We start from the raw sequence: 14,286 nt of genomic DNA, 5'->3' as shown, positions 1-14,286 counted from the left end.
CCTAGGAATATAGAAATCTGTATAAATTCTTCTAGGAGAAGCTGATAGAGGGTTTTTTGTTGTTGTTTTGTTTTTCTTTGTTGTTTTCTTTTTTCTCCTCTTTTTTCTTTTATTTCTATTTGAAAGCCTGGGTGATAGAGCAAGGTATCCATTTCCCTTTATCTGAGAGAGAAAACTCTCCTCTCTAGCCTTTGGTGCCTACAGTAATTAGGGAGTAGAACTGCTTCTGATTTCTATTTGATCCTTTCACAACAGTTCTACTACTGTTTTCTTGTTTGTGTAAAACAACTTCTGATTTCACATCTGTTAATTTACCCTTGCTTTCATAAAAACTTCAACCCAAAAATCTTCAAAAAGTTTGACCCTACTGACAGAGGCCTAGCTAAAATTCCTTCCATTCCCTAATATTAATTAAAACCACTTTTCCTCTAGGCAGTTCCACTGCACAAAAATAATATAACAAAAGTAGATAGAAACACAGTGAAAGCAGAAACAAACAGGAGGGAGAATGAAAGTGTGAGAAATGGTTACTTGTTTTGGAATCTTTAACTGTATGCTCATCGTGGGTGGATACTCATATATTAAGTTACTAGTTTGGCTTTTATTTTCAAGTTCCCTCCTCAAATTTTTATTCACATTCCTTTCTTCCAAAATTGACAGTACAGAGAGAACATCATAGAGTTATTAAAACTAAGCAGAATGTATCCATCTGGCATGCCTTTCAGGAATCCAGCCCACTATTTTTTGCTATGGTTTGATGACTCAACCCGCTAAGATGCAGCACGGGAAGAATTTCCTCATTTTGCAGAGCTGCCAAATCTCATTCATTGGAGCAAAACCTCCCCACTTGGGGCTCATTTTAAACAGTTGTTTATCTCTTTAAATACTTTAAAAAAAATCTCCCTCAGTAGAGAGGGAGTTTATCATGATTTTCTAAATAGCGATAAACATGCTCCTCCTCCTATGAAGCTTCAGCTTTCTGGTCACCAAGCCTAGTTTCTTTTTCCTTCCCGCTTTCCCCTTTTTCGTCTCCCATCTCAGCTACCTCTGTTGGTCTCATCAGTTTCTTAGAGGTTCCAGTTTCTTTTCTTCCATTGAGACATTTGTCTCATTTACACTTCTTTTTTTTTTTTTATTTTTTTTTTTATATCTAAAAAGAATTTTATTAAAAAAGCACAAATGCAAAGAAATGAACAGAGGAAAATTTATGCGTCGAACCTGGACTGGGCACTTATGATAATATCAGTTCAGTTCAGTCGCTCAGTCGTGTCCGACTCTCCGCGACCCCATGAATCACAGCACGCCAGGCCTCCCTGTCCATCACCAACTCCCGGAGTACACTCAAACTCATGTCCACAGAGTCGGTGATGCCATCCAGCCATCTCATTCTCCGTCGTCCCCTTCTCCTCCCGCCCCCAACCTTTCCCAGCATCAGAGTCTTTTCCAGTGAGTCAACTCGTCTCATGAGGTGGCCAAAGTATTGGAGTTTCAGCTTTAGCATCAGTCCCTCCAATGAACATCCAGGATTGATCTCCTTTAGAATGGACTGGTTGGATCTCCTTGCAGTATAAGGGACTCTCAAGAGTCTTCTCCAACACCACAGTTCAAAAGCATCGATTCTTCGGCGATCAGCTTTCTTCACAGTCCAACTCTCACATCCATACATGACCACGGGAAAAACCATTGCCTTGACTAGACGGACCTTGGTCGGCAAAGTAATGTCTCTGCTTTTTAATATACTATCAAGGTTGGTCATAACTTTCCTGCCAAGGAGCAAGCGTCTTTTAATTTCATGGCTGCAATCAGCATCTGCAGTGATTTTGGAGCCCAAAAAAATAAAGTCTGACACTGTTTCCATTGTTTTCCATCTATTTCCCATGAAGTGATGGGACCAGATGCCATGATCTTTGTTTTCTGAATGTTGAGCTTCAAGCCAACCTTTTCACTCTCCTCTTTCACTTTCATCAAGAGGCTTTTGAGTTCCTCTTCACTTTCTGCCATAAGGGTAGTGTCATCTGCATATCTAAGGTTATTGATATTTCTCCCAGCAATCTTGATTCCAGCTTGTGCTTCTTCCAGCCCAGCGTTCCTCATGATGTACTCTGCATATAAGTTAAATAAGCAAGGTGACAATATACAACCTTGACGTACACCTTTTCCTATTTGGAACCAGTCTGTTGTTCCATGACCGGTTCTAACTGTTGCTTCCTGACCTGCATACAGGTTTCTCAAGAGGCAGGTCAGGTGGTCTGGGATTCCCATCTCTTTCAGAATGTTCCACAGTTTATTGTGATCCACACAGTCAAAGGCTTTGGCATAGTCAATGAAGCAGAAATAGATGTTTTTCTGGAACTCTCTTGCTTTCTCCATGATCCAGCGGATGTTGGCAATTTGATCTCTGGTGCCTCTGCCTTTTCTAAAACCTGCTTGAACATCTGGGAGTTCACGGTTTACATACTGCTGAAGCCTGGCTTGGAGAATTTTGAGCATGACTTTACTAGCGTGTGAGATGAGTGCAATTGTGCGGTAGTTTGAGCATTCTTTGGCATTGCCTTTCTTTGGGATTGGAATGAAGACTGACCTCTTCCAGTCCTGTGGCCACTGCTGAGTTTTCCAAATCTGCTGGCATATTGAGTGCAGCACTTTCACAGCATCATCTTTCAAGACTTGAAATAGCTCAACTGGAATTCCATCACCTCCACTAGCTTTGTTCGTAGTGATGCTTTCTAAGGCCCACTTGACTTCACATTCCAAGATGTCTGGCTCTAGGTCAGTGATCACATTATCGTGACTATCTTGGTCGGGAAGATCTTTTTTGTACAGTTCTTCTGTGTATTCCTGCCACCTCTTCTTAATATCTTCTGCTTCTGTTAGGTCCATACCATTTCTGTCCTTTATCAAGCCCATCTTTGCATGAAAAGTTCCCTTGGAATCTCTAATTTTCTTGAAGAGGTCTCTTGTTTTTCCTATTCTGTTGTTTTCCTCTATTTCTTTGCATTGATCACTGAGGAAGGCTTTCTTATCTCTCCTTGCTATTCTTTGGAACTCTGCATTCAGATGCTTATATCTTTCCTTTTCTCCTTTGCTTTTCGCCTCTCTTCTTTTTACAGCTATTTGTAAGGCCTCCTCAGACAGCCATTTCGCTCTTTTGCATTTCTTTTCCATGGGGATGGTCTTGGTCCCTGTCTCCTGTACAATGTCACGAACCTCCGTCCAGAGTTCATCAGGCACTCTATCAATCAGATCTAGTCCCTTAAATCTATTTCTCACTTCCACTGCATAATCATAAGGGATTTGATTGAGGTCATATCTGAATGGTCTAGTGGTTTTCCCTACTTTCTTCAATTTAAGTCTGAACTTCGCAATAAGGAGTTCATGATCTGAGCCACAGTCAGCTCCTGGTCTTGTTTTCGCTAACTGTATACAGCTTCTCCATCTTTGGTTGCAAAGAATATAATCAATCTGATTTCGGTGTTGACCATCTGGTGATGTCCATGTGTAGAGTCTTCTCTTGTGTTGTTGGAAGAGGGTGTTTGCTATGACCAGTGCATTCTCTTGACAAAACTCTATTAGCCTTTGCCCTGCTTCATTCCGTGCTCCAAGGCCAAATTTGCCAGTTACTCCAGGTGTTTCTTGACTTCCTACTTTTGCATTCCAGTCCCCTAGAATGAAAAGGACATCTTTTTTGGGTGTTAGTTCTAAAAGGTCTTGTAGGTCTTCATAGAACCGATTAACTTCGGCTTCTTCAGCAGTACTGGTTGGGGCATAGGCCTGGATTACTGTAATATTGAATGGTTTGCCTTGGAAACGAACAGAAATATGATAATATACATGCTACAATTCCATTCTCTCCAATCTTTCCACCTTCACCCTCTCCCACAGAGTCCCAAAGACTGTTCTAAATGCCTATGTCTCTTTTACAGTCTCTTATACAGGGTTCAGGTTACCATTTTTCTAAAGTCCATATATATGCGTTAATATACGGTATTGATGTTCTTCTTTCTGGCTTACTTCACTCTGTATAATTGGCTCCAATTTCATCCACCTCATTAAAACTGATTCAAATGCATTCTTTTTGATGGCTGAGAAATACTCCATTGTGTATATGTACCAAAGCTTTCTTATCCATTCATCTGCAGATGGACATCTAGGTTGCTTCCATGTCCTGGCTATTATAAACAGTGCTGCAATGAACACTGGAGTACATGTGTCTCTTTCAATTCTGGTTTCCTCGGTGTGTATGCCCAGGAGTGCGATCGCTGGATCATATGGCAGTTCTATTTCCAGTTTTCTGAGCAATCTCCACACTGTTCTCCATAGTGGCTGTACTAGTTTGCATTCCCACCAACAGTGTAAGAGGGTTCCCTTCTCTCCACAATTTTCTGTCTTCCTTTCGAAACTGTTCATCTAAGATCTCTTTTCACTTATTCCCCCGTTTTATTTTTAAAGCATAATAATTAAGCTTTCCGTTCAGTTCATCTGCCCAGTCGTGTCCGACTCCTTGCGACCCCATGAATCACAGCACGCCAGGCCTCCCTGTCCATCACAGAGAATTAAGCTTTAGTTAAGTGCAAACTGCAATCTTAACGTGAAGTACCCTCCCAGTATTCTTTCTTGAGGGAGGTGCCCTCATTATCCTGCTCAACAGATGAAAGAAAAAGGCACGGACAGGAGGAACGTGCAGAATAAAGCCCTAAAGCTGGAAGGGCCAAGGCTCAGCGCTCAACCCAGCTAGCTACTTGGCTCCGGAGGCAATGCACTTAAAAGAATAATCTTTAAAAAGCCTTATTAGATACATATTTGTAAAGCATGTGCAAATTGTAACAGAATCTCATCTCTTTCCCACCACAGGGCAAGTTTTCCAGTTCTGCCCATTAAAAAGAAACAAAACAAAGTTTTCTCTTCTTGAGCCTGTCGCCATTTAACACCGCTCCTCGAGTCCCCCTTCCCACTTCGCTCGGCAAACGTGTCTTTTATTATGACTCAGCCCAGCCCGCTCCTTGCCAAGCGGCTGACGCTCGCGGCGGAGGCGCCGGGGCCACCGCTCGGGGGCTAGGGCTCGAGCGCGCCTGCCGCTTTACGGCTGCTGAAAACCCGGCCCGCGCCCGGCAACCGTACCGCAGACGCGTCCGCGCCCGCGCCGCTCAGGTAATCCCGGTCCCTCTGTTTCCAAAGTTTTGCCCCAAGCAGCTGGGCGCTCTGAGGCGGCGCGGCCTCGGCCCAGCCGTCCGGACCTTTCCCCCAATCCCCTCCCGGCCGGGCCGGCGCAGCTGAGCACGGGCCGCACTCCTGCGTGGGTCCCGGCGCGCCGATCGGGCGTCAAGTCCCGGGCCAGAGGGGCGCGCGGGCGGCGGCTGGGTGAGGGCAACTTGGAGGGGCGCCCGGCGGGGCACCTGGCCTTGGCCGCCCTCGGGCACACGCCTCGGAGCAGCCCCGGGCCCCGCCTCGAGGCCCCCGCCCACCTCGCGGAGTCCCGCAGCCCCGGATCACCCGTTTCTGACACGTTCACACACGCCCGGCCCCCCGGGGCAAACTAGCGGGACGCAGGTAGAGACGCGGCGCTGCGCAGCCTGCTTCAGGGAAGGCTTGCCCGAGGGGTGCTGTTGAATGTCGCTCCGGAGGACGCGCAGCAGGGCTTGCTGGAGGAAGTTGAGGAGAGAATGTTGAAGCTTGAGCCGCTTTCTACCCTGGTGTCTGGTTCTTACACTACAGTACCCCCGTGGTCTCATTCTTCTATCCTCTTCATCCTCTAGTCCTCCTGTCTTTTCTTTTTTTGCATACTTACTACTACTATTATTATTTTCTTCTTTATTGGGTGTCTCTTCCTGTGGTATCTTCTTTTGACCCGCACTGTTAGAATAACAAGTACACATACAGTATCCTTTTCTTTTCCATTGTTCCTAGCAAGGCTTTGCTTACCATGGCATGTGCATTTGAGGAGCAGGCTGTTGGATCCTGGCTGGACTTGTACGTGTGATTAAGTTACTGGGCTGCGTCCTCTGCCTCAGTTGGCCATGCAGAACAAAGGAGATGAGTTTGTTTGAAAGTGACCCTTAGTAATCTAGACGGTGGTGTTGCTTCTTTTGGTGGGCTACATCTTGAAAAATACTTTGGCCACCTCATGCGACGAGTTGACTCACTGGAAAAGACTCTGATGCTGGAAAGGATTGGGGGCAGGAGGAGAAGGGGACGACAGAGAATGAGATGGCTGGATGGCATCACCGACTCGATGGACATGAGTTTGAGTGAACTCCGGGAGTTGGTGATGGACAGGGAGGCCTGGCATGCTGTGATTCATGGGGTCGCAAAGAGTCGGACACGACTGAGCGACTGAACACCTTGGCAAATAAGCAGTTATATCAGGAGTTCCTGTAGTATTCACTCCATTCAGTTCAACCTAGTAATAGTTCTTTGAATGTCAGTCATGGATAGCTGGTGACAGGTTAGGAGAGAAAGATCCAGTTCCTGTCCCCCAGAGATTACATATCCAGGAGAAGGGACCATGGTAAGCACTACTATAGGTTAGTGACAAAGTGGATGGGGAAGGAAGGGATTAATGAAAGGATTGAGTTTTAAACTAGGCTTTGATGTTTGAGTTGGATTTCCCCCATTTTATTTATTTTTCCCTCTAAGAATTCTTAATAGAAAGATGGGATCTTTCAACAATATTTTCATGTCAAACTACTCAGATTTTTCTTCTTTGCAATTGGCAGTAACTTCTGATCTCAGGACTTCTGGGGAATGTAGAAGTAATTCCTCTTCACAAGGGTGATCTAAAGAACTTCTGGTACCATACAAAGAGTTTTATAGACTACTATAGGACCAACAAGAGGGAAATGATAAAATTATAGTTTACAAAAAGCATCATCAGATTCACATAGAGAGCACAATATTTGTTTATTCTTTTAATCAACAAATGTTTATTATATGCCCAGCATTGTTTTTGGCAGTGGAATACAGTACCATTTTCTTGGAATATACATTCTTGTGGAGGGATACATTATGTATAATACATAGAAAAATATGATACTGTATAGGAGTTCCTTGGAGATACTGCAGGTTTAATTCCAGACCATCACAATGAAGAGAATATTGCAATGAAGGAAATCACAGAAATTTTTTTGTTTTCCAGTGCATTTAAAAGTTATGTAATGCTATACAGTAGTCTAGTAAGTGTGCAATAGCATTATATCTTTAAAAAGTATGTACTTTAATTAAAAAATGCCCTATTGCTAAAAAATTCTAAACATCATCTGACAATGCAGGGTTGCTGCAAACCTTCAATTTTTAAAAAATGCACTCCCTGTGAAGTGCGATAAGGGAAGGATAATAAAATGAGGTATACCTGTACAAAGTGCTATGGAAAACCTAAAGCAAGGAAAGGTGTGTGTGCATGTGTTTAGCAGTTTAAAATAGCGTTTAAAATAGCCCAAGGGAAAGCCCCTGGAGTAAGTGACATTTCAGTAGAATTTGAAGCAGATGAGGGAGTGAGCATGTGATATTTGGGGCATGAGTTTTTCAGGCATGGAGAGTGAAAAATGCAGAGGTCCAGCATCTTGGTGTATTCAGGTCTCAGCAAAGAAGGCAGCATGGTGAAGTGGCATAGAGAAAGGAGGACAGTGGGATATGTGGTCTTAAAGTTACAGGATAGGTAGTACTAATCAACTATTATAATGACTTTGTCTTTTCCTTGAAGTGATATGGGAAGCCTTTGGAGTGTTTTGATCAGTACTAAGAGAACTGTTTAATTCCATTATTCTTGTTATTGTTTTAAGAACAGATTAAAGGAAAGCAAGGGCAGAAGTCAGGATGGGCGATTATGATAATCCATGTGATGGTGATGGTGGCTTAGACTAGGATGGTACGAAAAGTGATGGTGAAAAGTTCATATTCTAGATGTACTTTGATAGTATATTACATAGGATTTGCTGACAGGTTAGATATGGAGTGTGCCAACAAAAGAAATTCAGTTCAGTTCAGTTCAGTCGCTCAGTCGTGTCTGACTCTTTGCGACCCCATAAATCACAGCAGGCCAGGCCTCCCTGTCCATCACCAACTCCCGGAGTTCACTCAAACTCATGTCCATGAGTTGGTGATGCCATCCAGCCATCTCATTCTCTGTCGTCCCTTCTCCTTCTGCCCCCAATCCCTCCAGCATCAGAGTCTTTTCCAGTGAGTCAACTCGTCGCATGAGGTGGCCAAAGAGGGAGAACTTAATCAAAAATGTAGTAACCAAAGTTACTACATTTGGTTACCTAAGTAACCAAAAATGTAGAACTTCCATTTACTGAGATGGGGAAGATAGCAGGAGAAAGACATGATGGTGAAGATTAATAGTTTGGAATTGGACTTGTTGAGGGTTAGATGCATTTTAAATATCCAAGTGGGGATGTCAAGCATGCAGTGTGAAGAATACTGGAGTGGGTAACCATTCCCTTCTCCAGGGTATCTTCCCAACCCAGGGATTGAACTTGGGTTTCCAAGGGCAGATTCCTTACTGTCTGAACCACCAGGGAAGCCCTAAGAACAGGCTAACAATATGCATTTAGGATTCTTCAGCATCCTACATCCAATCCTAAACCCTAAACCCAGCAATTTAGGATCGTTCATTATACAACTGATTTTAAAAACAAAGAGATAGAGTAAATTCATCAAAAATATATGAGATTATAAAACTGGAAAGGACCAAGGACTGAGTCTTGGGGGCCTCCAACATGAGGGGATGAGGCGCTACCAGCAGTCTTAAAAATAGCTCCATGCTAAGTAAGAGGAAGAGCATGGAGAGTATTTGGAAGACAAATGAAGGAAGTGTTTGAAGAAGTAGGGGGATTGTCAAAGATGAGGATTGAGAATTGATTTAGCAAAGGAAATCACTGATGACCTTGATGATACCAGTTTCCATGGAGTAATAGGTGGTGAGGCTTGTTTGGAATGTTTGACAAAGGAGTAGAAGAAGCGAAGTTAAAGAGTGATGGTATATATCCTTGAAGATTTTTATTGAAATGAAGGAAGAAAAATGGATCATTAGTTGGAGGGCTATGTGATATAAAGAGTTTTAAAGATGTGCAGAATATATTAATATATTGTTATACTTAAGAGAAGTAGCCAATAAAGATGGAAAATTTTGATGCAGGAGAGAGCAGTATTCTTAAGTATGTTTGAAAGGCTGGAACAGGAGAGGTTATCTGTTTCTAGGATTATGGGCTGTTTACCTATAGTGATAAGATAGAAGGAAGGGACTTCCCAGGTGGCACCATAGTAAAGAATCGGCCTGCCAGTGCAGGAGGCACAAGAGACATTAGTTTGATCCCTGGGTCAGAAGATCCCCTGGAGTAGGAAATGGCATCCTGCTCCAGTATTCTTGCCTGGAAAATTCCATGGACAGAAGAACCTGGTGGGGTACAGTCCATGGGGTTGCAGAGAGTTGGACACCACTGGGCACACACACAGAGAAGGAAAACTGTGTGGACAAAGATGCAGATGTGTGTGTGTGTGTGTGTGTGTGTGTGTGTGTGTGTGTGTGTGTCTGTGTTGGGGGGTAGATTTTCTTGTTGAATTCCTTTTCTTCTTATTGTAATGAGTGGCAGACCATAAGAAATTTATAGGAAACATTATCTATTTTTCTGCATTTGGTCAGGGAAATGACCAAATTTTTGATGAGAAAATACTTTGAGATTCTAAGACTTTCTCAAAGCAAAGAATTTTGTTGTGTTTTGTTGAAGAAAGAAAAGGGAGAATTTGTACCTTGAGTTCTGCTTGGGAGAAGCCTTGGAAAGGAAATTGAGATTATAAAATAGTAGAGGTGAAGGAGGAAATAAAATAAGCAAGATTATATCATGAAATCTGAGGAAGACTATGATGAGAGTAAAAATACTGAATCTTAACCTCCAGTGCTGCTGGCTAACTGCAGTAATGTTCTAAGAATATTACTATCATATTAAACAGATGGTTTACTTTTTAAGTACAAAGTGTGATCTAATAGGGGCTTCCCTGGTGGCTCAGAGGTTAAAGCGTCTGCCTGCAATGCAGGAGACCTGGGTTCAATCCCTGGGTTGGGAAGAATAGAGAACAATCTTGTTGCTGGTAATTAATCACCTTATGGAGAGGTGGTATTAGACCTAGAAAGAAATGTTTGCTAGGAATAGATTTCAGTTGAATTTTGAAAATGACTGGATTGGCAACATATTGAATGTAAGGAAAGAGCATTTTGATAGCATTGCTCATGGATACTAAGGGTATTGTGTGAGGTCTTGGCAAAAGATAGTGATACCAAGATGCAAATAATGTGATCCCTGCCTTCGCATTAAAATTTCTAGTAAGGAGGAAAAGAATGTATACAAATATTTGGAGAGAATTGATAAATGCCATATGAAGAGAACTGAGTGCATTGAGTTTTTAAAAAATTCACTGTGGAAATTATTCCCGTTCCGTTCCGTTGCTCAGTCGTGTCCGACTCTTTGCGACCCCGTGGACTGTAGCCTACCAGGCTTCTCCGTCCATGGGATTCTCCAGGCAAGAATACTGGAGTGGGTTACCGTTTCCTTCTCCAGGGGATCTTCCCGACCCAGGGATCGAACCTGGGTCTCCCGCATTGGAGGCAGACTCTTTAACCTCTGAGCCACCATGAAACTATTGGACTCTCAAAATTAGAAGAATGAACTCCAGTGTACTCATCAGTTTTCAAAATCTGTCCGTTTTCTGCCAATCTTGTATGTTGTGTGAGAGTAAGCTTCTGTTTGTAAATTGGGATAAAGCGATTTCCCAGAGGTTCTCTTATGTGGATAGGTAGAAAAAAACACTGAACTGAGTAAACTGTAGAGTTCTTGCTTCTAGTACTATACCTGCCAGTGGCTTGCTAACCTGATTTTCTGTTGCTCAATTGACCTGTCTGCTTTCCACTTTCTCAGTAGAGTATGGCTGTTATTCTGCATCAGGAGGCTGCAAACACTAGCCCTTGAGTCAAATCCAGCCTTCTCCCTGTTTCGTGAACAGTAAAGTCTTATTGGAACACAACTATATCCATCAGTTTATTGTCTGTGCCTGCATTTGTCATAGGTTATAGAGTTTTGTGGTTGAGGCAGAGATGGTATGACTAAAGAAGCCTAAAATATTTACTTTGTGGGCCTTTAGAAAATGCTTGCTGATTTCTGTTCTGTATGATCTCTGATACTATTTTATCTCCAGTATGTTACTCTTTTCAGTTCAGTTCAGTTCAGTCGCTCAGTCGTGTCCGACTCTCCGCAACCCCATGAATCACAGCACACCAGGCCTCCCTGTCCATCACCAACTCCCGGAGTTCACTCAAACTCATGTCCACAGAGTCGGTGATGCCATCCAGACATCTCATTCTCTGTCGTCCCCTTCTCCTCCCACCCCCAACCTTTCCCAGCATCAGAGTCTTTTCCAGTGAGTCAACTCGTAGCATGAGGTGGCCAAAGTATTGCAGTTTCAGCTTTAGCCTCAGTCCTTCCAGTGAACACCCAGCTGAGTAAAAATGAGTAATAATAGCTATTACTTTCTTTTAGCATTTACTAAGAGCCAACACTGTTGTTTGGTTTGTATTCACTCGTTTAATCATCACCAAAACGCTATGAGGTGGGTTCTGTCATTTCTACAAATGAAACTAAGACCTAAGGTGGGTAGGTTCACTTGCTCAAGGTTACGTAGTGGTTTATAGTGGAGCCAAGCAGTCCTGTTACAGCATCCATATCCTTAATTATAATGCTGCATTTCTTTTAGATACATAGAAAAATATATATGAAAAATTTTAGCCAATTAGAGAATGAAAATAAATCAGTGATTTGCACTTAGGTAAAATTCTGTATTATGATTATAGATGTAAAGGCTTTAAGACACTGACTAATCCTAAATGAACATTAGGGATGAATGGTGTGTAAAATCCAAATATGCCTGGTTAGAAAATTCTGGTACATCATAATTTTCTCATGAAGCCTTAGTAGATTTCTGAAAGAAGACCACTTTCCTTAAAAAGCAAGTAAATATTAAATGATATATACCAAAATGAGCCTATAATTGTTTCTTCTGACAATATTTACCAGTTTTCAGGAGTCCATGCTTTTAGTATATGACTTGATTGGTACAAAAGAATAGGAGTCAGGGGCCCAGAGTTCTAGACCCAGTTCTGTTCCCAGCTTGATTTTATGTCCCTGTCTTCCCTGGCCTTTGATTTGTTTTAACTGAAAAATGAGCAGGTAGTTTAAGATCATTTGAGGGCTTCCTACAGCACAAAAATATAATGGTGTAACTTTTTACATTGCATATTCAAAGAAATAGATATGACAGCAATGTGGAAGAACTAGGCTCTGTGAAGATAAAAACTTAAGCTCTCTTTTTTTTTCCTCTCCACCTATGCAAACACATGTACACAGATATGTATACACAAAAATAGAAGCATCCACATAAAACTATAAAATCAGTGTGATTCATTTTATGTGTGTTTTCTAGTCACATTTGATGTGCATGCAGCCATGCTCAGATGCTCAGTCATGTCCAACTCTGTGACCCCATGAACTATAGTCCACCAGGCTCTGTCCATGGAATTTTCCAGACAAGAGTACTTGAGTGGATTGCCATTTCCTACTCCAGGACATCTTCACTACCCAGAGACTGAATCCAAATCTCCTGTGTCTCCTCCATTGTCAGGTAGATTCTTTACCACTGCACCATTCTTTACCACTGTGAAGCCCCACATTTGATGAGGAACCAGTTAAATTATCTGTCCTATGTTAGTGTATTTTCATATTTGTGTAAGAGAATGGATGACTTTTTTCTCCCTTAGCCAAAAACATACAGTTGTATAGAAAGTGAATCTTGATGAATTCCTTGACCTCTCTGATCTGGCAGTGTGCCTCACGTTTTCTTTAGCAACGTTTGATTCATTGCTCAATTTGTTTGCCAGTTAAAAGTAAATAGTATGCTTGATATTAGGGTTGTCTGTTTTGCATTGTTGCATGGGATGGTGATATTAGACAAAATTGTAATTTAATTGTTTTGACATTTTGATCTGAGTAGTTCAGATAAGAAAGATGATATATCTTTCATAGAAACCTTGTATTTTCAGCTCAGCATAATTTTTCCCAACTACTTGCTTATAAATGTGGTTGCAATTTTTTAAATGTTGGGTTTTACTCATAATGGGAATTTGCTCTCAGGATTAATTACTGAAGTTTGGCTAGGAGTTTATTACAGATATTTTATGTTTTATATCTTCAGTCATGAAAAACTTTAGAAAAAGTTATGAATCCTTTAAAAACAGATAATGAAAATTCTATACTCTTTAACTTTTCCATTTTATGCATCATATATGAATGCTTTCTATATTACAAATGGGTTTTTGCTTATTTACAGCCTTCACATAGAAAATTATTCATGAACTTCTGCAGTTTTAGGGCTTTATTATATTGGTCTAGCCTTATCTGTTGGTAAATTTATAACTCTGCATAGCCTGTGCTCTCTTACTTCTGTGTATTGAGTCCAATTATCATTGGTGATAAAATGATCTCAATATATTCCTAAGTATATTTTGGGTCTCCTTATCGTTTTACACTTACTGAAGAAAAAATTAAACACAAAGCAGAAACACTTTAAAACAAATCATACTCTCTCTGTAAATAGTAATGATATAAAATTTTTGTTTATTTTCAGCTTAACAGACTACTCAGTGATTTGACTTCTTGGGGCATCTCCTAGTTCTAAGAAGCACTCACAGCGTAGTCAGCTTCCAGAGGGGGCTGTTCAGCTTTTCTGAACCAAACCTGAAAACATGTTCCCTACTAGGCTTCAGAACTCTCAGAGAATGCTCAAACCAAAGTAAACATCTTCTGGTTGGTGGTGCACTGTACCACTTTTTTTTTTTTAATTGCTAGTTATAGAAGTCAGTTTGATTTTTAAATTACATTTATGTGATAATAGCATCCTTTATCTGACCTTCAGTGATGTAAATCTGATTGGGAATGACTTGTAGTCTTTGACCCTTTTCCTAAATTTAATCTTGCTAAATTCCCAGAAAACTTTGAAAACCAGGTATGTTCAGGCAAAACAGCTGCTAATTATGCAGGAAGCCTATTCTTGTGTGTATATATTTGTGAAAATGCCTCAAGATTTTACTGCTTCTTGTTCAGGTGAGGTAGTATGTGAGTGATATTTCCCAGGGAGGCTCTGTCTACAGGAGGTACATGGTTCCTTGGATAAGCCTTTTTCTAGTAAATCACAGCTGAAATCATAGAAGGTTAGCAGTTATCTCTCTTCTAAGAATTTTCCCAAAGA

At 41.5% G+C, this 14,286-nt stretch overlaps 1 protein-coding gene across 2 annotated transcripts in view; it reads left to right on the top strand.

The window, feature by feature from the left end:
* The first annotated feature begins 5,046 nt into the window (after nucleotides 1–5,046).
* Nucleotides 5,047–14,286, top strand: part of NAALADL2 (N-acetylated alpha-linked acidic dipeptidase like 2) — a 1,658,577-nt gene continuing 1,649,337 nt past the window's right edge. For both annotated transcript variants that reach the window (XM_088839027.1, XM_088839030.1), the window contains exon 1: nucleotides 5,047–5,148. The gene's annotated coding sequence lies outside the window, so the exon portion shown is untranslated. The remainder of the gene's footprint in view (nucleotides 5,149–14,286) is intronic.

This window comes from Moschus berezovskii, chromosome 1 (assembly GCF_049115385.1).
Source record: "Moschus berezovskii isolate FMDL1 chromosome 1, NW_MosBer_1.0, whole genome shotgun sequence".
NCBI lineage: Eukaryota > Metazoa > Chordata > Mammalia > Artiodactyla > Moschidae > Moschus > Moschus berezovskii.
This window is presented reverse-complemented; position numbering and strand designations above follow the sequence as displayed.